This window comes from Phycodurus eques, chromosome 19, assembly GCF_024500275.1.
Source record: "Phycodurus eques isolate BA_2022a chromosome 19, UOR_Pequ_1.1, whole genome shotgun sequence".
In the NCBI taxonomy this organism is placed as follows: domain Eukaryota; kingdom Metazoa; phylum Chordata; class Actinopteri; order Syngnathiformes; family Syngnathidae; genus Phycodurus; species Phycodurus eques.
In genome coordinates this window covers 13,248,639-13,274,481 of record NC_084543.1, presented here as the reverse complement: position 1 = coordinate 13,274,481, position 25,843 = coordinate 13,248,639, and the positions used below count along the sequence as shown (strand labels likewise).

The 25,843-nt window shown below is 41.1% G+C and overlaps 1 protein-coding gene across 1 annotated transcript in view; it reads right to left on the bottom strand.

Moving 5' to 3' along the window:
- cacna1g (calcium channel, voltage-dependent, T type, alpha 1G subunit) overlaps positions 1–25,843 on the bottom strand; it is a 197,386-nt gene that overhangs the window by 154,200 nt on the left and 17,343 nt on the right. The gene's annotated exons all lie outside the window — the stretch shown is intronic.

Here is a 25,843-nt window from a genome sequence, read left to right as displayed (position 1 = left end):
AGAGACAAATACACAAGTGAGCAAAAGTCTTTGGCTACCATACGTTGCTTTAGCAATATTATAATGACGATATATTAGTAGAAAGCCACGTCATAAAGTGTAGACTGCTGGCAAGACCGAACTGAAACATGGACCACCATATATATATGTTTGTTCGTTAGCAAACAACTTCTTGGTTGATGAAGGAGGATGACTAAAGGACAGAAAATAACAGGTTTGGGTAGTGGACACTTTCATTCAGGACTCAAATGTTTAAAATAGCCTTTTACGTTTGCACCTTTATCCAGATCCAAGATGTTATGTGTCTTCCAAAATGTACTGTATATTTGTGTACATTTCTTTTAATCATGCCAACTGTATCACTCCTACTTTTTTAATTTTACTATGTCCAAATGATGATGAAATAAAAACAACAAAAATAAAATTAGTGTTCACCACAACACTGCAGTGTATGTCCACACATAAACACACAAACACGTTAGAGAAGATCAAACTATACATCACAGTTTAACAATGTTACGATAAACTGTTTGTCACCTACGTGTGTGGATGTGAGAGTGTGTTTATGTGAGCCAGTTGTACTGTATGTATCTAAAATAGACATGTTCCAGGAAAGACGGATGACCTGCCTTTCTTTTATTGAATTCGCCGCAATTTACTCATTTATGCCACGGCCCTATAATGTAGTTGGGTCAGCATGGGCACAGCGAAAGGGGCCAAAAGTGACGACAAAACCATTTGTCATGTTGTAAAAAAACCTCAACAGTGTTGAAAATATGCAATATTATGATTAAATTACACTCTCCAAGTGACCAATGTATCATCAGAATCCAAATCTACTCACCAGGTTAAAGGATACACGAATCAATAATACAACAAAGGGAGATTTGGGAATTAAGTATTACGCCGTCTTTATCAAAATACCACATTATTTTATATATTTGTAGGGTCGGTTACACAATCCCACAGATGAGTTACAAAACACTGTACAGAGAAAGACAGTGAAGCCTCTAAACAGGGAACTGGTTAAATACTTACATTTATGTTACATTTCAGGGAAAGTATTGACTTTGAATGACTGGCCTTTTTATTTTTAGACTTTAAACTAGACATGTTTCACGTCCATCTGCTGCCTAAACCACTCCACCTCACTGAACAGAGGGTGGTGGATCCAAAGATTGGCACCAGATATAAATAAATGCATGAGCTAAAGAATTATTCACTGTGAACATTGATACAGGACCTGAAAGTGATAGATGGTGGCGCTCACACAAGATTGAACCCAAGTATTGAATAATAGATGTAGTCTGGAGGCGAAATTGGAGATGACCACAAAGAACCTCAGCCGCATCAGTTGGTTAATGATGGCTTCATGTTAAAGGCAGCACGGGATTATGTCAGAAACAGAAGGAAGCGCGGAAGAAGCTGCGAGTCCAAAGGGATGCAATTAAAAAGATCAGTCAGTATGGTTAGTGGGATCATTAAACAGGAAACAAAAACACGCAAGTCTTGACTTTTTAGGGAGTGAAAACTGCAAGACTGCATTGGCTGTAATTTATGTAGATGGTGGAACTTGGTTTAAAAAGAGAGAGAGAGAGAGAGAGAGAGAAACATCTGATACCAAAGCCCCTTTCTTGTTCAACCAGTTAATCATCAAATGTCAAGAATGTTTCCCTCAGGCTCCAGAAGTAACAAAAAATACACTAAGGCCATTTGTATATGAAGAGAAGTATGCTTTTCTGTATGCTTTAACCTTCTTTTCATCGGTTTAGATTATTGAAAACTTCATCTAATGTGAAGAATTTCAATACCTCAATGCTGCATTCCTTAAAACTAAGAAGCTGGACATTTTAGACTTCAAACAAGAAAAATGCCCTGGAAACTCATGGATTCGAGGCAAATCATTCTGTGACTTCACCGAAATGCATCACACAACAATAGCGGTGCCCATGGGGAATGCATTAAAATACTGTAAAAGATCATCAAGCTATCTACTTTCTGTATGGCTGATCCTGTTCGGGCTCACAAGTGAGCTGGAGACTAGCCCTGCCCTGAGCAAGTGTGAATAAGTCATTGAATACAAACTGTTCCCACGCTAGCTGTGATAAAGTCAACTCCAGGGGGTCCTCGGTTCACGATGTTTTGTGGTTACGAATATAGCGCAATTAAACTCATCTGCGCCCTTCAAATGTGCAAGCCGACCACAGGAATAATCATCGTCCGAAGTAGTCAGTATTTGTCTAAGTATGTATACGTGTAATCATTTGTGGTCAAGAAGTGTATCGAGTGTATACAAATATTTACTCTAATCATGTCTTTACTGCCATGTTATACGTTAGTGATCGAGCCTACAAAAAAAACATGACAGTGACCCGCGCTGTAAAACACTGCTACTGTATATATTGGTTACAGCATATTTGATATCCCCATACATTCAACACAACCCTTTTCTGCATGAGTTGGGTGGTCACTGGGAAACGGAGATTTATTTTTGTCATGTTTAAAAAAAAACAATCACATACGTGTGGATCCTAAGCCATAGTTTATAGATTGTTAAAGTACTAACTCTTTGACAGTGTCAACACAAATACAGCTTTTGTTTTAGGCATACCTATTGTTGTGGCTGTTGAAATGAGTACTTTGAAATCCCATAGATATGCTGTAATTATTCACTGCAGACTGTGTCAGTTGGTAAAATATATTATTGAAACCCAGAGAAGGAGAGAAAAGAAAGCTGCAGTCAGAGAGTAAAAGAAAAAGCAGAGCATTACATATGTATAATCTGACTAATTTAATCAATAACTCTTCCTCTCCTGCCCTCATTCCCTTCCTCTATTTCTCCAGCTGTTGGGGGTGGGTTATAATTAAACAATAAAGAAAGAATGTATGCATTGTTCTGCTAGAGTGTGAACGCTCAAACACACATGCAGATGCGCACGAACAAACACATTTGTGGTGTCAGCGTTTAAACAAGCAGTGATGCCTTGAGGGACGGATTCAATTAGAGGAAAGATACACAAAAATATGCTCGGTCAAAAACGGAGAGTAAAAAGTCTACACCACAGAATTCACACATGCACAACATCATCACAGAGGAAACATGATAAAACTCATCAGCACCTCTGAAAGTATTCTTCTTTTCACACACACTCCCACACTCTTTTCTCTTAAACACACTTTGGAATTCCTTCTTTACGTCTCTAAAGAAGTTAAGCTACTGGTTGCTAAGCAGGCACATGAGTCCTTGGCATTCATGTTTCTTGAAATTCATTCTTTATCATCTTTGTGTAAAGTACAAACGGTTTGGAGAGACCTTCTAGATGTAAAATATGTACCATATCAGAAGTTAGGAAACTTTTGTTCTCAACAGTCACATTTTATTTTCAAAATGGATAGATGCGCCAGGTTATTCGTTGGTGAGGTATACAGTATAAAAATATGTTTGTATCAATTATTGGAAATAATTGTGGTTCTCATTTTAATGATTGTTTGTTTATGTGAGCCCTGAGATTGGATGGCGACCAGTTCAGGGTGTACCCCGCCTCTCGCCCAAATATAGCTGGGATAGGTTCCAGCACGCACCCGACCCAAGTGAGCATACGTGGTATGGAAAATGGATGGATGGATGGATGGATACGGTGCCATGAAAATGTTTTGTCCCCCTTCTCAGATTCTTATATTTTTTGGATAGTTTCCCCACTTTAATGTTTTAGATCATCAAACAAATGTAAAAATCAGACAGATATAACCCAAGTGAACTTAAAATGCTTTTTTGAAAATGGTGATTTCATTTATTATGGAAAAAATATATATTCAGTTATCTGGCCCTGTGTGAAAATGTAATTGCCCCCTAAACCTAATAACTGGTTGGGCCATTCTAAGCAGCAATAACTGAAATGAAGCGTTTTCTACAACTTCCAAAGAGTCTTTCACATCTTGTGGAGATATTTTGGCCCACTCTTCCTTGCAGAATTCTTTGAATTCAGCAGGGTTTTTGAGTATGGACGGCCTTTTTAAGGGCATGCCACTGTACTTCAATCTGATTCAAGTCTGGACTTTGACTAGGCCAATCCAAAACGTTCATATTGTTTTTTTAAGCCATTCAAAAGTTGACTTGTTGGTGTATTTTTGATCGTTATCCTGCTGCAGAACCCAAGTGCGCTACAGCTTGAGGTCAAAAACTGATGGCTGAACATTCTCTTTCAGGATTTTGTGTTAAAGAGCAGAATTCAGGGTTCCATCAATCACAGCATGTTGTCCAGGTCCTGAAGGAGCAAACAGCCTAAGACCATCACACTACCACCACCATGTTTGACTGTTGGTTTGATTTTCTTTCTTTGATTTACGCCAGATGTAACGAGACACACACCTTCTAAAAAGCTCAACTTTCATCTCGTCAGTCCATATAATATTCTCACAAAAGTCTTGGGAATCATTCAAATTTTTTTTTTTTTTTGCAAAAGTAAGACGAGCCTTTGCGCTTTTTTTGGTTAGCAGTGGTTTTCTCTGCCACGGACGCCATTTTTGCTCAGTCTCTTTTTTATTGTTGAGTTTAACTGAGCCAAGGGAGACCTGCAGTTCTTTAGAAGTTGTCTTGAGTTTCTTTGTGGCCTCCTTGATTAGTCATTGCCATTCTCTTGGGGTATTCTTTGTCGGCCGGCCACTCCTGGGAAGGTTCACCAATCTTCCATAATTTCTCCATTTGAGGTTAATGGCTCTGCCTATGGTTTGCCACAATGGCTTTTTTAACCCTTTCCAGACTGATAGTTGTTTGCTTAAATTAGTTTGGATGGTGTCATTTTGTTGCAGCTTTTTAGGTATTTTGTCTTACTTGATTTTGTCAGACAGGTTCTGTTTAAGTGATTTTCTTGATTAAACAGGTCTGGAGGCTTTTTCACACACGGCCAGGAAACTTTGAATATATTTGTTTTTCTTTAATAAATGAAACCACCATTTAAAAACAGCAAAGTTCTCTTGAGTTATAGTTGTCTGATATTTACATTTATTTGATGAGCTTAAACATTAAAGAGGGGAAACTATACCTACACTATAAACTATATCTATAAACTGTACTGTATCTGTGACGTTGCGACGCCGTGCACCAGCAATTCAAATTTGGAATGTAAAATCAGTAGCACACTGCGCGAAAGTTCAGATCAGTTCAGTTCGTTCTTTAGAGCCTTCAACTTACCTAACATATATGTTTTTCAATGTGTGAGGAAACCATAATAACCATAGAAAACACACGCAAGCGCAGAGAGAACTTTCGCACAAGAAGGCCGAAGTCGTGATTCAAACCACCTCAGGACTGTGAGGGAGAGGTGCTAACCAATAGGGCGCATCTGGAAACAATGAAATATCAATTCATTAATGTCAGCCAGTTTAGCAACCGCATCAACAAGCACTTTATAACAATAAATTATAAGTATCTCTGGAACCACTCAGAAGATGAACACATTGAGAGAAAAAAAAACATTCACAACATTCTGATAAAAGTGCTAAAGCTACCATTGTGTATAAGCTTGAAGTTTCATTTTCTAAACCACAACCATAACAGTATATAACTACATCTGAAAATGTGTTGAAAGGTTGTATTAGGTTGTTGCTTGGTACATTTATGAGATTCCATACTTTAATTCTCCCCAGATGCGTTGCAAGGTTATAACAGTTTAACAACAGGACCCCAAGAACAAAAAGGAAATATGTTCGTAAACAGCTGCTGTATGTGATCAGGACATAAAGTTTTAACTCATTCAACCCACTTCTCCACCACTCATATGTTTGTCAAGAGCAGGCAAATTCATCTGCAGCAGGGAAAGATGAGGCACACAGCCTCAACAAAATCAATCGAGACAAGTCTCCCTGAATAGATATCATTCATAGTGTTTACTGTAATTCACATAGTACGTGTTCAAGCATCTATATCAGCAAAGCCACTCTCCACACACATCACTTCGCTGCATGCTCCACGTCAATATCCCCCACTGCAAATGACACGGAATACAACCAGCTGCGCAATGTACATACTATAAACCTACTCATGTTGCAAAAATGACTAAAACTTGGAAGAAGTTGTGAACACTTAACTTACAGTACATGTGGGTGAAGACTCCGTATGAACGAGTATGTAAGATAACTGACAATAACTCACACAGTACATCTAAAGTGATTAACGCATCCAAGTACGAGTTTCAGGTGGACAAAAACAGCATTATTTAACTTATTCAATTCATTTCAGCTTATGTTTAAAATAACATTTGACCTTTTCATTAGTTTCGTTCAGCGGTCATGTAGGAGTAAAAATTAGTTCACCACTGTTAATATTGTGTTGTTAAAATCACTCTGTTCCAAATAATAACTATTTTTATTGACAAAGACATTCATGCTTCATGCTATCGTTGGCAGTGAACTGGACTGCCAGCGTTTTGATTTCTCATTATCCTTTCGTGCTTCATTCTGTTGACTCAGATGCTCTTTGAAACGACATAAAACTCAAAAAGGTCAACATTGGTGTGACTTCAGAGCCATATTTTTACAGAAATCTTTGGATGAATTGGGAACATAAGAACTGAAACATAGACATTAACACATTCACTGCCATTGACGGCTTTAAAAGTCAAATATCCATGTTGGCATTGAATGAGTTCAGGTAAGATAACTGATTGGTGTGCTAGAAATACACTACCTCTTTGTTACACATGTGCTTATATTAAATCTATCAAATAACAATCCAAAAACATGAATAGGAGCACATGTTTCAGTCCATCTATTACTACAATTGCTTGGTTGATGTAACCTGAGGAAGAAAAGTCCATGACAAAATGTCCATGACAAAGATGCAGATGAAAGCAGCAGAGTATGCTCACACATCCCTCCACTTCATTAAAAACTCACTCACACTCTCTTGAAGTTGAAACGTAAAATAAAGGGAGTCATGCAAGGAAGTATGTGAGAAACTGAAGGTGGCAAAAGTACAGTGAAATGTTGGCATAGATCCTAAGGAATACGTGTGTGTGTGTGTGTGTGTATATGTGTGCGTATTTACTCATTATACTAGAAGTTGTCAGTGAGACTTGAAAGAGCAGGTCAGACGGCGAGAGCAAGAAAAGATGGACATATAGATGCTTGGGCAGCAGGAATGAGTGGAATTTTAGATGACGTTTCTAAAAATTACATGTTGAAGTTTAAATGTCAACTTCTGAACTAGAGGTTGGGTAAATAGTGAAGGAAAACTGGTAGGTTCTAATTATCTGGCTGGTGATCGACAGGGTAATCTAATATCTTTACTTCCGCTTGTTTTTATTATTGTTAAGAATTTAGTTGGCAAAAATCCCAGCCTCAGTGAACTTGTCGAATCCATCCAACCATCCACTTTCTATAGTGCTTGGCCTCATTAGGGTCTCTGGTGAGCTGTTGCCTATTCCGACTGACTCCCAGCAAAAAGACACAGGGTGCACCCGAGGTCGGCAGTCAATTGTAGGACACATAAAGAAAAACAACCTAAACAATTAACCTAACGGGCATGTTGTTGGAATGTGGAAGAAAGTCGAAGTAAATGCAGAAAACCCACGCAAGCACGGGGAGGACATGCAAACACCACACCAGAGGGCATTTAAGTCAAGTTTCAAACCTGATTACTGGAATGCAGACAATTAATTTATATGCTGCCTCGTTGCATACGCAATATGATCAATCCTATAGTCGTCATCATTCGGAGTATAACGATACCATAATGCAAGATAGTCATTCTGATTATTCCTCACAGCAGGGCTATGTATTGACAAAATATGCAGACAATCATAATCACTTTAAATAATCAGGCCTTGGGTTAGACCCCTGCACCCACCCATAAATTTTAATTCTTCATTTTGGATTTCCAGCTTTTGGGAAAGAGTTTTGGTGTGGCCTTTGTTCCAGTATACACAAACCAGAGCCATAAAAGTATGCGTAGGTGATTTTGGTGAAAAACAACATGACATGAAAACTTCAGTATGAGCCAGAATAAAGCTTGGGAGCCAGGCCCTCTCTCAGGTCCAACATGAACGACCCCTGAGCTCACAAATGTTCTGGCTAAATACATACAAATTCCAGAATCCTGCAATTGGCTGGCGACCAGACCAGCGTGGACTTTGCCTCTCCCCTAAAGCCAACTCGGATAGACTTTAGTTTAGAAAATGTACATATATATGAATGTATTGACAGTCCAAAATCTTGTATGAAGTCGTCCTAGGCCCTGGTGATGTAGTTGTGGATTCAAAGGGACTCCATATTCTACCCCCATATTTCACTAGTATTTTCCTCTTTTTGATGAGATTGTTTGTGCTCTCAACACCCATCCATCCCTGTCAGTACTGTCATAGTAGAAAATAAACGGAACTTTTTGGGAAGAATTCTGAATGTACCGGAATAATGTAGGAAAAGTTGAAAGGGAACAGAGAGGGAAGGATGTTCATGAAATATTGAGACTCACTGCTGCAGGCTTTTGTAATGTGCAACCTGTCATTGTGTATAAGAGTGTGCGTGTGTGTGTCTATTTTCTCGACGAAGTGTTTCTGAATCCCCAGTTGAATCTCTTTACCAGATGACTGGATAATAGTCGTATAGTCTCTGAGGAGGTCAAATGAATCACTTCTAGATCAATCTGTAAATGTCTTTCTGTTTTCCATGATGTGTGAACAGGATGTAAACCCTCCTTGCTTCAAATGTCTTTTAGTGGGATGCAAAAAAATAAAAAATAAAATACACAGAACATTAGCACCAATGCTAGTGCTAACCTGATGGATGAATGGTAGTGCGAACAACATAAAAGGTGTCTGAGCTGGTCCACCAATATAGACCTCGAAAGTAGGAAATTTGAAGTCACCATGGCTATGATAATGATGGTATTATTTAATATTTTTCTGCTGTTGTAAAGCCATAATACTGCTTCACCATGATTGACACAAATGTGATTTGGATCATGGGCTGTTCCTTTCCGACTCCATGCTTTCCTCTTCTCATCAATGTGACAAAAGTTGACCTTGGGTTTATCTGTAGAGCAAATCTGTGAGCTTTCCAGTACTATACTTCTTCTAAGAATATGTTCTTAGAAGAAGTTGATTTGTTGATTTGGCCACACTGAAGTTTTTTTTAAAATATACATATAGCAAAATGAATCCTTCTCTTTAATCTCACTGGAATTCATATGGGTAGATCCAACCATCTCTCCATCCATTTTCTGTCATCTATTTACCTAACATGCAAGTTTTAGGAATGTGGGCGAAGGCCGCAGTACCAGAAGAAAACCCTCAAAAGCGCGAGGAAAACATGCAACCGCCATACAGGAAGGCCGGAGCGGAGATTCAAACCTCAGAACTCTGAGGCAGATGTGCCAACCACTTGCGCGCTGTGCTGCCTCGATCCAGTCAAACTGCTGCAAAATGACAACTAAATTCCTCTCATCAACGCCACACTTTTATCTGCTTCATTTTTCTTGTGTTAAGCATTAACACAGCCGGTTATTAATAATGAATGTAATTCCAAAATGGTACGTGCCATATATTTGAGAAGTCCCTTAAATTAAAGCTTAAAGTCCACATTTAAATCACATTTCAATCACATATTGAGTTTTTATTTGAAATCCTTTGTGGTGGTGTTATAAAACATGTATAAGTCTAAAACATTTTTGGACCTGAATGCATTTTTTTAATCGACTTATGTACATATACATGCATTTTGGTTTATATGGTCATGTAATACACCCCAGTATTGTTTTTTTTTTTTTATTATATATATATATAGTCCAATCCAAGTACTTAGATGAGTGCCCTATAAAGGGAATTAGTCATTTGGGCTACCTCCTGCAGTGCCAGAGCATGTAAATTGAAGAAATAAGGTCGGCTGTGTACTTCTGCTCTTCTTTTTTTTAAGATATGAATAATGTTACTATTTCTGAAATGCAAATTAAAGGTGTAAATAAGATGCCTCAGCTGTGTTTAGAGTGACATGGTTCTCTGCAAAAGGCAGCAATGTTAGCGCTCAGCATCTCAACTTGAGAGATGGAAAATCGTGCTGGTGTTACACGGCAACACAACACACTTGCTGACACGGCTTATCAGTAGCCTAAGTCAGGAGTCTGGAGTTATGCGATTAAGGCAAAATAGAGTCTTATTGTTAGGGTTCCTGTATCAGTGAGTGCTATATGAAAGGTGGGAAGAAAAATGAGCAAGAGCTGAGTGGAGGGAGAAGGCAAATGGTGTGTGTGGGGGGTGAAGAGTGATACATGGAGGAAAGAAGGAAAAGTAAAAAATAGATGTGAGAGACAGCGCCTTTGTGAGAAGATGAGGGCGAGTGACAGGCGAAATGTGCAAGTGAGCGATGAGGAAGGAGAAAAAGCAACAGCAAGTGAGCGCTTGTACACATTTGACAGCTGGAGTGGGCCACAGGTTAGAGAACGGACCAAAGCAAACACCGCAAACATAAAAATTCAACCATCCGTCCAAGATACTGTCCATTTAAAGGGGCAAGCACTTTCCTAGTTCCTGCTCATGAATATGGATGCATATAGTCCACCAAAGATGATACAGAAACATTGGAGCATGCAGGGCTTAAAAAAGTCAAATTATGTTACTATTACTTATTGCCCAATCCACATGCACATAATCTCACACGTTTGTGCTTTTAAAAAGTTACTTTTTGGACTTCTAAATTGCGAAAAAACCAAAACACTAGCCTCAACAAATACACACATAAGCACACACACACACACACAGCTCGCTCATCAGGCAGGAAACACCCCTGTATCTTGCCACTGCGGACGGCGAGTTGCTAAGCAACGCAATCTTTCATTGGGAAGTATTGTGAAGTCACGTCTCCACTGCTGTGGTGTCTGGAAGTGAAGTGATGGAGCAGAGTTGTGCGCAACTACAGTACAACTGCGCACAACTTGGAGCAGAGCGTCGGATACAATTTCAGAAACATCATTAACCGCAGAAACCATTCATGAATGTGAGACATGATGTCATCCGTAGCTCAAAGATGATCCCCGCTCTCCATGGTAATTTTTAAGAGGAATGGAATCGAAGGCCAAATCCTTGTAAGGCTCCTACACCTGTAGGAGAATTATAGCCAAAATGAAGGGGTTGAATGAGATAATGAGACACTCGATGACGTACAGTTGTTACCCTAAGGCACATTTTGCAGTATTGTTCTATTCTCTCATTGTTGTATTTAGTCTTATTATCTGCTCTGCACTGACAGTAATAAGTCAAACCCTTTTATGAGTAGAACCAGAAGAGTGATAAGAGGACGTGACGCACAGTCCCGACTGTACTACGGCACTGTTATTGTAATAATCTGTGTCCCAAATGCTTGCCAGGTCATTTCATGTGGACTGTAAAAGTGAAGATAAGGACGACATGTCACAATTTTTCCTTGACTTCAATTTCATTTTCAAATGTAGTTATCTGTCAATTTGTTGGTGGAATTGTTAATGGTTAAACAAAGTTTATGGTCCTGAGTGTGAGAGTTTGACACTAATGTTTTAGTCTGACAAGACAATGTATTCCCATTGTAAACTTTGTATAAATGTCACAAAATATTAGGTGCTTTCCACATATACAGTATTCGGAACTGTGTAAAATACAAGAGGCAGTCAAAAAATAATAAGGGCAATTTAATATAACCTACTAATAATGGATTCTTTAAGAAATTTTCACAGTTTGTAGTTTAAATTCTTGTTTGAAGGTTTATTTAAAAGTTTTATTTAAACCTGTCCTTTTCCTGTCAGCCATTTTGGAAATGACGTCATTGTTTGAGTGACAAGCAAAAGGGAGTGGCACACCATCTGCAGCGGTTAATCCTGAGAATATTCCCGGGTCTTGTTCGACGCCTTTGATCCTGGACACCCACGTTTTGACTGTGCTGTAGCTAACTGCAGCTTCCCCATGCACATTTTGCCACTTTTTGAAAATGTTTAGTGGTGCTTTACCTTCCAAAGCAAGAAATTGAATCACAGTTCTCTGCTTTACAACAATGATGTCATTACCAAAATGGCTGACATGAAGACAGAAAGTTTTGTTTATTATTTTTTTATAAAAATGAATGAAAAGTTACGAAAAACAATCAATTATTAGTAGGTTCAATTAAATTGGCCTCATTACTTTTTTTGACTGCCCCTGGAGGTGTTGCAGTTGTGTGCTGTGTTCCATACTGTAATGGTTTGAATGTAGATATTTTGAAAATACATAAAAAATGAATACTTTGCTAAGAAATTATTATTTATGAAAAAAGAAGAAACATGTTTATGTTTTGGGATTTTCAAATCTTTAAAATCAGTCAGTTTTGTATTAATTACAGTACAACAATTTGTGATTTAAAAAAAAAAAAAAGTCAATAAGAGCGATGAGCCAAATTTACAACTGTGTTTTAAGCTTTTATATTAGCTGAACGAACGAGGGCTGTGGTCAGAGGACATGCAGTTTCAATGTGACTAAGGGAAAATGAAGGCAAAGCATGCTTCTTGAGCTTTTGAGCTGCATAAATAGGGTGACCAAGCGGTCAGCTCGTAATCAAAAATAAGAAAAAAAAACCTTAAATAGAAAAAAGCCTTCAATAGAAAAAAGCGGAAGCAGTAAGTAAACCCAAGTTGAAAGATGAAAAATAAAGAGCTGTGATATGAGAAAAATGCACATCCGCACAGGAACTAGCGTGATTAACAAGAGTTTAGCTTTATCATAGCAATCTGGTCCAGACCAGAGCACAAGTTAACATTCGATAAATTTGCAAAGGCACGCAACTGTAATCTGCAGACGTACACACACACACACACACACACACACACACATACTGTATATACGTGCAACAATTCTAAGACAATAAAGCTTTTGTATGCAAAGGACATCACCGTGTTCAAGTATTTAGGGGACCGGAAAAAGCTAATGTCAATGTCAAAGCCTCAATGCTGATGACATCCAAGCACCCGTCAACTGAAGAAAAAAAAAAAAAGAAGGAAAGAATTTGGATCTATGAGGGTTTGTTGAAAAAAATAGGGGGTGGTGCAAAATATACTCATCTAAGAAGACTAAATCTTGGGTTTTTGGGGAAGAAGACTTGTTGTTTTATGACCGAGTGATGGCAGAAGAATATGTCGTCACGCAGCTGCGTGACATATGACATATGACGACACATGCTTACCTACCACTATACTTACTCTTTATCATGGATTTATTTTATAATTAAGCCTTAGAAGAGTTTCTCAATCAAGTAGGTGATGTAGTTGTGACTATACTACTGTGTTAGCATAGGTTAGGATCGACTAAGTGTTTAAGTTGTTTTTTAAGTGTTTTTAATGATATTTAGGAACAATGAGGCCTTATCTTGTCTCATGGTGTCTTAAAGGGAAAACAAAACATTTATTGTTTTTTTAACAAAAGCTTTTATTTCTCATATAACAGGCAAGATTGTGCCTGTGAGGTCATGGCCAACTGGTTGGTGGTTCAGAATAAGCAAAAAGCTTTTATCCCGAACCGTGTGGTGGTGAATGTCACTCTTTCCCTATTTACAACTGACACGTTTTATACTGAAATGTTCAAAGCAAATCTGTTTTGTGCATGCATGCACAACATCACATCAAACATGCAAACACTTCATTATACTGTAGTCATGAGTTGCTCTTGAATATGATGGAGTGTAGTGCACGTCACCCATTGCAAACTACAACCACAATGATATATTGTTAATATATATATTGTTTTAACATATTGTTGAAATAATAACCATCTGATGCCTTAAACAATACATTTATGACCTATGACCAATAAGGAAAAAAAATGCACAGTCGGCCTACTTTCCATTGAACATTTGTGCTAAATATCAAACAGCGAATTATTTTGTTGATTACAGCTTCCAATTGAGGCAACATGGAGTGCATTATGAGCCACCACGAGCAGTCGTTAAAAGAAGAATATGGTCACTCTGGATTGGGCATAGTAATCGATCAGTTAATTGATGACAGCAGAAGTGCTGTTGATTCAGTTTAGCATGAACATTAGCCAGTACATCTATGCACTGAGAACTCCTACGGACAACATTAATCTTCTTTATATAATACTGGCATTGAATCAGCCACTCAAATCATTCACAGAAAGAGATTTTCCCAATTTTAAACGCATTACAATTAGTTAATTAATTGATTGTCATTTTCCCAACAGATGATTGTGGAAATGTGGTCAAATGCCCATCCCTAAACAGGACGACAGCTGTCTGCTATTTATCACCTTTAATTTTTAAGTATAAATAAATATTGTTGTATAAAATATCCATCCATCGATCCATCCATTTTCTACCGCTTATCCGAGGTCGGGTCGCGGTCGCAGTAGCTTTAGCAGGGACGCCCAGACTTCCCTCACCCTAGCCACTTTATCAAGCTCTTCCGGGGGGATCCCGAGGTGTTCCCAGGCCAGCCGAAGGATGTAGTCTCTCCAGCGTGTCCTGGGTCGTCCCTGGGTCGTGCCCGGAACATCTCACCAGGGAGGTGTCCGGGAGGCATCCTAATCAGATCCCCCAACCACCTCATATGGCTCCTCTCGATGTGGAGGAGCAGCGGCTCAACTCTGAGATCCTCCTGGATGACCGAGCTTCTCGCCCTATCGCTAAGGGAGAACCCAGACACCCCGTGGAGGAAACTCATTTCGGCTGCTTGTATCCGTGATCTTGTTCTTTCGGTTACGACCCACAGCCCATGACCATAGGTGAGGATAGGAACGTAGATCGACTGGTAAATTGAGAGCTTCGCCTTTCGCCTTAGCTCCTTCTTCACCACAACGGACCGATACAAAGTCTGCATCACTGCAGACGCTGCATCAATCCGCCTGTCGGTCTCCCGTTCCATTCTTCCCTCACTCGTGAAAAAAGACCCCAAGATACTTGATCTCCTCCACTTGGCAGGATCTCATCCTGTGCCACCCTTTTCCAACTGAGGACCATGGTCTAAGATTTGGAGGTGCTGATTCTCATCCCTCGGCTGCGAACTGCTCCAGTGAGAGTTGGAGATCACAGCTTGATGAAGTCAACAGAACCAAATCATCTGCAAAAAGCAGAGATGCAATAATGAGGCCACCAAACCGGACCCCCTCTTTACCTTGGCTGTTATGAACAGTCCCCCGCCTCCCCCGGAACATGAGCAAAGTTCTGTCGGAGGTCTGAGTTGAAACTCCTTCTGACAGGTGATTCTGCAAAATCATCATGATCAGTTGACAGCTCCACCCCTCTCTTCACCTGAGTGTCCAAGACATGTGGCCGCTAGTCCGATGACACGACCACAAAGTCGATCATCAAACTGCGACCGAGGGTGTCCTGATGCCAAGTGCACGTGTGGACACCCTTATGCTTGAACATGGTGTTCGCTATGGACAATCCGTGATGAGGACAGAAGTCCAATAACAGAACACCGCTCGGGTTCTGATCGGGGGGGCCGTTCCTCCCAATCACGCCCTTCCAGGTCTCACTGTCATTGCCCACGTGAGCATTGAAGTCCCCCAGCAGAACGATGGAGTCCCCAGCGGGAGCGCTCTCCAGCACCCCCTCCAAGGACTCCAAAAAGGGTGGGTACGCTGAACTGTTGTTTGGTGCATAGACATAAACAACAGTCAGGACCCGTCCCCCCACCCGAAGGCAGAGGGAGGCTACCCTCTCATCCACCGGGGTGAACCCCAACGTACAGGCGCCGAGCTGGGGGGCAATAAGTATACCCACCCCTGCTTGGGGCCTCTCACCGTGGGCAACTCCAGAGTCGAAGAGAGTCCAACCGCTCTCGAGAGGATTGGCACCAGAGCCAAAGGTGTGTGTGGAGGCGAGCCCGACTATATCTAGTCGGAACTTCTCGAGCTCACACAGCATCTTGGGCTCCTTCCTGGCAGAGAGTTGATATTCCACGTCCCTAGAGCCACCTTCTGTTGCCGGCGATCGGATCGCCTAGGTCCCTGCCTTCGGCCGCCGCCCAGCTCACACTGCCCCCGACGACCCCTATGGCCCCTCCCACAGGTGGTGAGCCCATGGGAAAATTGATTTCCCATATACAAGAAAGGGAATTTAGTCAAATGCCCAATCTGGGATTATTCTTTTTACCACTTGTTCTCATAAGGGTTGTGTGTGAGCTGGAGACTATTGGAGCTGACTTTGGGCAGAAGGTGAGAGAGCTACAGCCAGTCCAGATAGGTCGCCAGCCAATCACAGTATATGATGTGTTGACTGGCCAAATAATTACCTGAACAGTGACGGACGTCCGACACAAACACAACACAATTTTGCACCTGAGGAATATTTGCCAATGGAGGTAATGAAAGCCCAGATAATCTGGAACTATCTGATTCAGTGATAAGAGAGCATCTGGTCACCCTAATAAAGTTTGATAAGAGCGCAAAGATAATAAATGGTTGTGAGTTTATTTAAAGCGTCTCTCAATCTTGACTACCGGTACATCCTGTGACCACCACTTCATGCATAAAACATGGAGACACTGCGCCAATCTCCCTGTGAGTCTGTCTTTCTCTTGCTCTCATCTGCTCTGGTCTCTTCTTACAGCCAAGCTAGTTTTCTGGCACTGACTAAACCATCATACAAAGCAAAGCCAGGGCTTAAAGCTTCAATAACAGAAAGGGAGAGCAAGGTAGGCAACAAGTATGCGAGAGGCAGAAAGAGCTCATAAACCCCACTGACTCGAAAAGCTTTGCCAAGCTGAAAGAATGCTTTGCACATGACTCAAAACCTTTTCTTCAGCTTTCCACAAAACCATTGGTCTGTGCTGTATGTCCTCATCCAACAGCAAACAGCAAAGACAAAAAAAAAAATATGTAAAGAAGCTCTAGCAACAAACAACAACGACAAATTAAAATCTTTAATCATAAGCTTCTTGGCACCCCCTCCTGGGCGGTGATGTCTTTGTCACAAACTCTTCTGGATAACGTTTGCGGATCTCAGCTACACCGAAGCCATCACCCAGAGCTTTCCAAACCACAACTTCCACAGTGGAGAGCTGCTGAAGGAGCACCACACTGTGGGTGGGTTCGAATGCATTACCCAGAAATTCTATTGCTCTTTCTCACGCACCCTCACATATCACAACTATAAGGTCAAACATACAGTATGATGCAAAAGGCTGCATGTCGTGCCATGACAACAAAGAAAATGTTAACATCCCTGACAAAGCAAATCTCTTTGTTGTTTTGTTTTTCTTTCTTTGCAGCGGGCCAGTTTCTATGGCCTCTCTGTGTTTGGGCATCGTGGCCTGCCATGAGTGTTGATGCTATGTACAGTACAGGAATGTGAGCACATATGGGTGTAATTACACACTCATGCATATACACATGTAAAAATATTTGTATTAAGTGTGACCACTGATATGACTTAAGCAACATTAAGTGCTCCGATTGGCTGTTGTATTTGGAATTATATGATTTGAAAGCGGCGGCACGGTGGGCGACTGGTTAGCACATCTGCCTCACAGTTCTGAGGACCGGGATTCAAATCCCGGCCCCGCCTGTGTGGAGTTTGCGTGTTCTCCCCGTGCCTGCGTGGGTTTTCTCCGGGCACTCCGGTTTCCTCCCACATCCCAAAAACATGCATTAATTGGTGACTCTAAATTGCACGTAGGTGTGACTGTGAGTGCGAATGGTTGTTTGTTTGTATGTGCCCTGCGATTGGCTGGCAACCAGTCCAGGGTATACCCCACCTCCTGCCCGATGACAGCTGGGATAGGCTCCAGCACGCCCGCGACCCTAGTGAGAAGAAGCGGCTCAGAAAATGGATGGATGGATGGATGATTTGATAGCATCCTTTCCAACATTTTAAAGACAAATTAATGTTACGATTAAACCAACGGATCAATTTGTTTTGACAGAAGCAAAAAAGAATGGCCATGGCAGGAATAGAGTTGGAAGAACCTGGAGTGGAAGAACCTATCAAACACCTTTGAGATTAAATAAAAAACTGAGATTGGACAGAGGCATCTTGCTCAGGTCCAACATCAGTGACCTCAGACGGTCTTGAGCGGACACAATAATACTCTTTGAATGCAGCACTTGGTATGTTCAGCCTTTTTCTCAACTTGAAAAAAAAAAGACTATCACACACACACGCACAACTCAAATGTAATCCAGCTGCACAGCCCTCACAGTATGATGCAGTCGGGAGTAGCTGTCGGCAAAGCCCAGCAATGAGAGAAGACAATGGAGTAACGGTGGGTGTGGGGAGAAAGAAAGTTGATGGAAAGAAAGATGGATGGACAGATGGATGGAGCTTGCAGAGGAAAGAAACAGGGAAGGAGTCAAAACCCAAACAAACAGAAACAAACATTGGGGCAGCCTGAGAAATCAGAAACACAGTCAGACAGGCTCAGAAAATTTATTCTCAAGGGAGTGGTACTAATATTGGACCAGTTTAAGTTCTTAAAACTCCTAAAATTGTGCTTGCAAATTGCTCATTGCTAATTTTCTTTTCTTTAAGCTTTTATATGTGATGGAGCAAGTGGTGCTCACAGGTAAACAGGGTGGCAGGGGAAAAAAAGGGTCGCTATCGGCTCACTGGGGACCGGGAGCTACACAGGGCAAGGTGTCCAATGTTTTTTTCCTACCTTCACAGCTGCATACACTACAAACAATGTGTCTTTCATTCGCTCAACAAAGAGACGAGAGGGCAGTCAGATGTGCAGCACAATTAGATCAGAAACATTTCTCCTCAGATTGAACAGAGTATCAAAGGTTCTTTTAACTCAAAAAGAAAAAAAGACATACACTGTATGTTTAGATCTGATAATATGATCAGTTCATTTCTGTCCTGGTCCTGACAACTGGGTATGCATCAATCATGTTGAAACTAAAGATGGGCATAATAATCAAATATAATGGATCCTTGGTTTACGAAGGAGTTCCGTTTCATATGTCAGCAATGTACAAAATGTAAAAAATTGGTAGGTAAGTTGGATCACAAACTTATGCCAAGGTAAATGAAAAACAAAATTCAAAGACATGCAGGTAAAATAATATAATCCATCCATCCATCCATTTTAGGAGCCGCTTCTCCTCACTAGGGTCGCGGGCGTGCTGGAGCCTATCCCAGCTGTCATCGGGCAGGAGGCGGGGTACACCCTGAACTGGTTGCCAGCCAATCGCAGGGCACATACAAACAAACAACCATTCACACTCACATCCACACCTACGGGCAATCTAGAGTCTCCAATTAATGCATGTTTTTGGGATGTGGGAGGAAACCGGAGTGCCCGGAGAAAACCCACGCAGGCACGGGGAGAACATGCAAACTCCACACAGGCGAGGCCGGATTTGAACTCCGGTCCTCAGAGCTGTGAGGCAGATGCGTTCACCGTGCCGCCCCAATGCAACTTACAATTAGTTGCAAATTACAACGTTATAGTTTTATAGTTTGTATAATTTACTCTATATGGGCAGCTGTGGCCCAATGGTTAAGATTATCGCCTGCCACTATGGGGAACTAGATTCAAGACCCCGACCGGCCCATCGACCAACATCCCCCGGACCCACGGCTTTGTTGTCCTTGAGTAAGACACTGATACCCCAAACAACTCCCTGGGCACCGCAGCTGGCCCTTGCTCCAGTGTGTTCCACTAACAGGTATGTGTGTGTTCAGTGTGATAGGTAAAATGCAGAGAACAAATGTGAATGCATGTTCATGACAATTTAAAAGGTGATTCTTCTTCTTCTCCTCTATATCTCCAGTTAATTAATTTTCATTCATTCATTCATTACTATGGAAGATGTCCAAATTCTTCTAACGTGTACGAAATACATGAAGTTTCAGCAATAATTGCAGACCTGTAATTGATCCAATGAGCATTACTAAACAAATCCAGAGAGTATCACACCAGACCAACTGATCTCCGTTAACAAGATTTTGTGGTACAGTACGAGTATCCCTCATGTAAATTTTGAATGCAAGGCTGTTTAATGGACCCACACAGTTTTTCAGCGGAAGGCCAGCAAATGCTCTACTAACCCTGTTAAATTGTGTCACATTAGGATCACTAATAAGCCCTGATTGCAGCTAATTGACTGGGATCACACAACACAAGGCACTAATTGAGCGCCTAATGAGTGATCCATCTGCAAACAAGCGCTGAACATTGCTTTTATGCTGCTTGTCTTAGAGCGAAGGGAGCGGAGATGAGATGAGTATGAGTGTTCCCACATACTGTACATGAAATGTACCAGTAAATTTAACATGTGCCCAACAATAGTGCCTTCCAGCCATAACCCTGGTATTTTTAATTATTCTGCCTTGTTATTGCAGAGTCATTGTGTTTTGCTTTTTAATTTGGTAGTGTTAATTGTCTGTCATTGCATTCACCAACACTTTTGCAAAGACTGACACTCGGCCTATAGGAGAACCCTCTTGGCACACGCTGTCACTCTGCAGGCAGAGATGTCTGTTTATTTGCAAATGCATAATAGAGCAGATCGATGCACAATGGCCCTGCTTGATTGCTCTGTCTAAATGTCACAGCGAAGGCCTCTGGAGCCATCGCCGTCTCCTGTTAACGCAACATGGCACAGCTAACAATCTAACTCATTTGGCCTCACACAATTACACAGACAATTGCACATCGGTTGATTCGTCCACTAGAAGTCTTCAGTGGGGGGGCAACTTAAATATGTCAATTGATGTGTTGCGAGTTGCGACTCTTTTCCAAAATAATATATGAATCATAAACATGAATATACATAAATGTTTGTTTTGTCTACCTGTGCCATTTTGACCTGGTGAAAAGAAATTCTTCTTTTCCTTTTGGCTTGTCCCGTTAGGGGTCGCCACAGTGTCATCCTTTTCCATGCTAGCCTCTGCCGCATCCTCCTCTCGAACACCACCTGCCCTCATGTCTTCCCTCATGACATCCATCAACCTTCTCTTTTGTCTTCCTCTAGCTCTCTTGCCTGGCAGCTCCATCCTCATCATCCTTCGACCAATATACTCACTCTCTCTCCTCTGGAAGTGTCCAAACCATCCAAGTGTGGTCTCTCTAACTTTGTCTCCAAAACATCGAACCTTGGCTGTCCCTCTGGTGAGCTCATTTCTAATCCTAGCCAACCTGGTCACGCCGAGAGAGAACCTCGACATCTTCATTTCTGCCACCTCCAGCTCTGCTTCCTGTTGTCTCTCAATGCCACTGTCATTATTATGTCATTAAGATTTTTTTTTTTTTCCACTGAGAAATGAAGCAGAGCAATGCTATCCCACAACAGCGTGTGACCAGACTGGTGACCAGCATGAGGAGGAGATATCAGGCTTTTTCAGGTTTGGAATGGTTCTTCCACTCGTGATTGAGGTTTGTTAAAATAATACATTGTACAATTGCCAATAGAGTATGACTGGATTTTTTCCGTTTTTATCAACAGCAGAAAAAGCTATTTGGCATAGCCACTGAAGGTTTGGCACAGTTTACAAAAATGCATATTCCTTACAAATGAAGCATCATTTAAGAAAATAAACAGACTTTCCAACAATATAAAATTTATTAAACAGAGACATTGTAACAATAGGGAAATATTCTACCAAACACACAATTTTTTTGGTTTTGTTTATTTCAGAGGCAGAGATTAAAATAAGATGGTAGACGGAACGCCTTGAATGAAAGAACACATACCCACACGAAAATGCACACACGTTTCCCTGCTGTCAATGTTCATTATCAGCAGTGATCAATTCCTATTTGCATTAACGGCCAGCATTCTCCTTAAATTTCCTGGTCCAGTTTTTTTCTTGCCTTGGGACTTTACATCTCTCTATCACACACTTCATCTTTCCTCCATTCGCTAGTTAGGACAGACAGATTACTGACTTAATCTTTCCTTTCATTCAGATGGAAGAGGGGAGTTAAAATGTGATGAGTGAACAATGTCCACAGATCCTGGACAATTGATCTCCACATACACACACACACACACACACACACACACACACAGTTGGATATAGAAATGCCTATTTAAAGAAAGACATAATGCATGTGGACGTTGTTTATAGATAGTGGAAATCACTATGGGCTATATTCTCCCGTATGCTTGAGTCAGAAAAGGCGCGTAGCGCTGCACTTTTCCCTCTGCGCACATTCTGCCGTCCACTGACTGTAAGTCTATCACTTGCGGGTCGTCTGGCCATGCGGGCACTTGGAGTGAAGTAACCTTCAAATGCGGGCGTTCCCGCTCATATCTGGGCTTGTGCGTATTCTCTCAAAGATTTAAGCGGGTTTCCTCTGGCGCGGTCCAGAGGCTGTAGTAAGTCTAGCGCCCCAGAAAGGTGAAACATCATATTGCACGTTTTGATTCACTCAGTGCGCCGAACCTCCGATGGTTGCTGCTGTCGGCCCGGCGGCTGACTCGGCACGCTGACGGACACCCGGCCCATCGCCGACTGCTCAACGGCTGTAATGTGTCCTGACCATATTACGCTGCTCGACGGCGTGTCGTCAGCATATCGTTCCATATTATTCATTTTCATGCATATGCTGTGAGCAGCATTTTTTCGTTTCGAACATGCTGCATGGCGGCTTGGGAGTTTGTCTGAAAGCGCCGCTCACAACAACTGCAGTCATCTTGATGGCGCCATGGTGTGTTAGATATGGAACAATTCTGTTTATATGTGATCTGTCATCGTCATTTAAGTGACGTGCCCCCGTGTGTGGGGCTAGTATGGTTGCTGTGCAACACTGTTCAACAGCAGCTGATGGCCTTCCAAATGCGTTCACTCATAAGCACAGTACTATGATTCAATTACAAACAGTATATTGTATAATATATCATATAGAGATTAGAGAACACGAAAACACATGCCCCTTAGCCTGTTAGCGGTGCTGACGTCTCACAGGCGACCATTAACTTCTGTTTTCTCTGTGAGGGTTAATTTCACATTTAAAGTGTGACATAGTCTACAAGTGGATTGAAAGGCTTTTATGTCTCAGGAAAAATCGACCTTCTGGAAATTCTACCCACCTGCAGATTTCAGTGAGTCACGCCTCTCAAGCCGTTACGCCCAAACTGGCCAAGTACGCCAAAGGGGTGTGTCAGAAATCATTTTGGCAGAATCGGCATAAGATGAAAACAAGCAAGCTAGGCGTGTAAAATACTGATTTAGGCACCAACTGAAAAATATGGCCCTTTTTCTTTCCCCATTAAGCAGCACTAATTTATTTTTGGGACATTTATTTATTACCTCGAATAAATTATCACCATTACCTTGATCAATAGCACTTGCATTCAAAACCTATAAATGAGTTATATCCTCAGCTGAAGACTTATGGATGACAATGGTTTGATTGGGCTGGCATATAAAGAATGCTGGCAAGCAGGGACTCCCACCAGACTTCTGTCTATTTTAAATTAGATTAAAATATGTGTGTTTAGACAGTTCTCTTAGCTAAAGAGGAATTTGTTTCAGAAGATTCAAGAAAATCCACCCTGCACAAGGTAAATCCTAATTAACAAAGGATTGCCATAAAGCTTCTGGATTTACTGTCTTTGGCTTGTAAAATTTGGAAGTGCACATTCTAGTACGCCGGGGTGTGCAAATTAGCACACAACCACAACTGAGCCTTTCAGTTGCTTGGAAAACAAATCAAAAGCCAAAAGCAGGTTTGATTTTCAAAGAATATAAGTGCCAGCGAGTGTTGTGTCTGGAAAAACAAGTCTTCAAAGCAAAAAAATAATAATAAGCTAATTCCTAATGCCAGTTGTATGAAAATTGCCAACAAATCAAATTGCGCACAAGCAAATATTACAAACAGAAAGTCAACAAAACAAAGAGCGTAGAAGGGGGTTATTGTGGGACAAATCAAACACTGCAATAGAGTACGATACAGGCTAATTAAATCCAGTTCATGTCTCCCTCGCCCCCCCCCCAAAAAGAAAAATATTTTTAAAAATCTGCCTTTACAGAGAGATAATAATGCTTTGTTTTGATAGGCATTGTCAACTAAATATTTATTTAACAATGTGTTAAATTTTTTTGGGGTTCTTTAATTTGCTCTGCTTTGGAAGTGCAGTGGCTCCTAATGATAGCAGTTTCTAATATTGTGCCCCAAATGGAAAATAGAGTTTTTAGTTGTTTGTATACTGTATACACATTGTAGGGTCTCTGGTTAGCTGTCTATTTTAGAAAATGTGCCTTTGAACGAGCCATTCTGAATTTCAACAGATTGTAATGTAACAATGCAGTTAATTGACATTATCAGTACGCACAAAGTTTCTCCACCCAAGACTTGGCAACTAGGTGTAGAGCCGCCACTTTCAAGCCACAACTAGACTACATTGTCTGTCACACACACAAAAAAAAACAAAGGTAAGCAGAGCTGCTTCAAGTGATTTTGGTTGCCCAGATGAAATAATCCATACCATGGTCAACCCTTTAAAAATGGAACATTTTAACAATTTGGATATAAATAGTGTCGCAGCCAGCCACTCAGTGCCTAGCTAGCTAAGGATTAGCACTGTAAGGTAATTATGAATTATCTTCTCTTCAGGTGGACTGAAATGTATCTTCAACCACACCTTCACCTGATGAACGTCTGGCTTAATGTTGCATCGTCTTTAACTGGCATGGCACTGCCATACCAGCTCTGGACAGTCCACTGGGACAGATTGGAGTCATATTACTTTGCATATAAATCTGCTTACTTCACAGAAATTCCAGTGTATATCAGTTTCTTCACACATTCTTTTTCTCTTAACACCGCTTCCTGGTCCTTTTGGAATAAGTATTGCAAAAAGTCCCCTCCCCCACACCAAACATAATGCAAAGAAATTAATCCTGAATTGGGCTCTTCTGCGGTACGCTGACAAGATGCATGATGATGCTTTAACCTCCATGGTTTCGTGCTACTTTTGAGGCGTATCTTTGCTGAAAATGGAGGCAGTTTTCTGAATTATATGACCATCGTGAAATTCTAAGTTTCAGGTTCAACTTGTCAAAGTTAATCAAAATATGTGAAAAAAAAAATGCCATGGCCATTACATACAATAAGGGGGAAGATTGCATCGTGTTCTTGTAGATTTGTCTACTGAACACAACTCTGTGGACAGAAACATCCGTTTCACTCGGGAAGACATTGTAGAGGACAAGTTGCTGTTTTTGGACTGCAAGTTGTGGGTAGGGAAGGACTGAAACCTCAATATTGAGGTCTACAGAAAACCTACCCACACAGACCAGTACCTTCACTTTGACTTCCATCACCCACTGGAACACAAGCTAGGGGTTAAACACACTAACACCCTCAGACAAACGCTGGTTCACCCCAGGAAAACATCCCGAAAAGCAAACTCAGCAATGTTGTGTACACAGTGCAATGCAGTGAGGAGTGCAATGACCTCTACATGGGCTAGACTAAGCAGCCGCTGCACAGGTGCATGTCGCAGCATCGACGAGAGGCTTCTTTGGTTCCAGAATCAGTATTTTATTTGCATCTCAAGAAGAATGAACATTCCTTCAAGGACAACAACATCCAAATTTTGGATAGCAAGGACCGCTGGTTTGAAAGAGTTTTACAAGAAGCCATCTATGTTAAACTACAAAAGCTGTCTGTAAACAGAGGAGGTTTAAGGCATCACCGATCGTCTGCTTACAACAATGTCCTGACATCTCTCTCCCAAAAAAATTTTCTCTTTCAATGGGAAGAGTGGCCCTAACGAGCTGTTTGCCACCAGACCAATGAACGACTGATTGGTATGCACGACAGTCGTTTCACTAACCAACAAAAAAAAAAAAACCCTGTTGTTGGAACAAAACCACCCATAAATAGAGGAACCCCAGAATGGGGATTTTGAAGTGAAGAAGCCTTTCGGATTAAAAG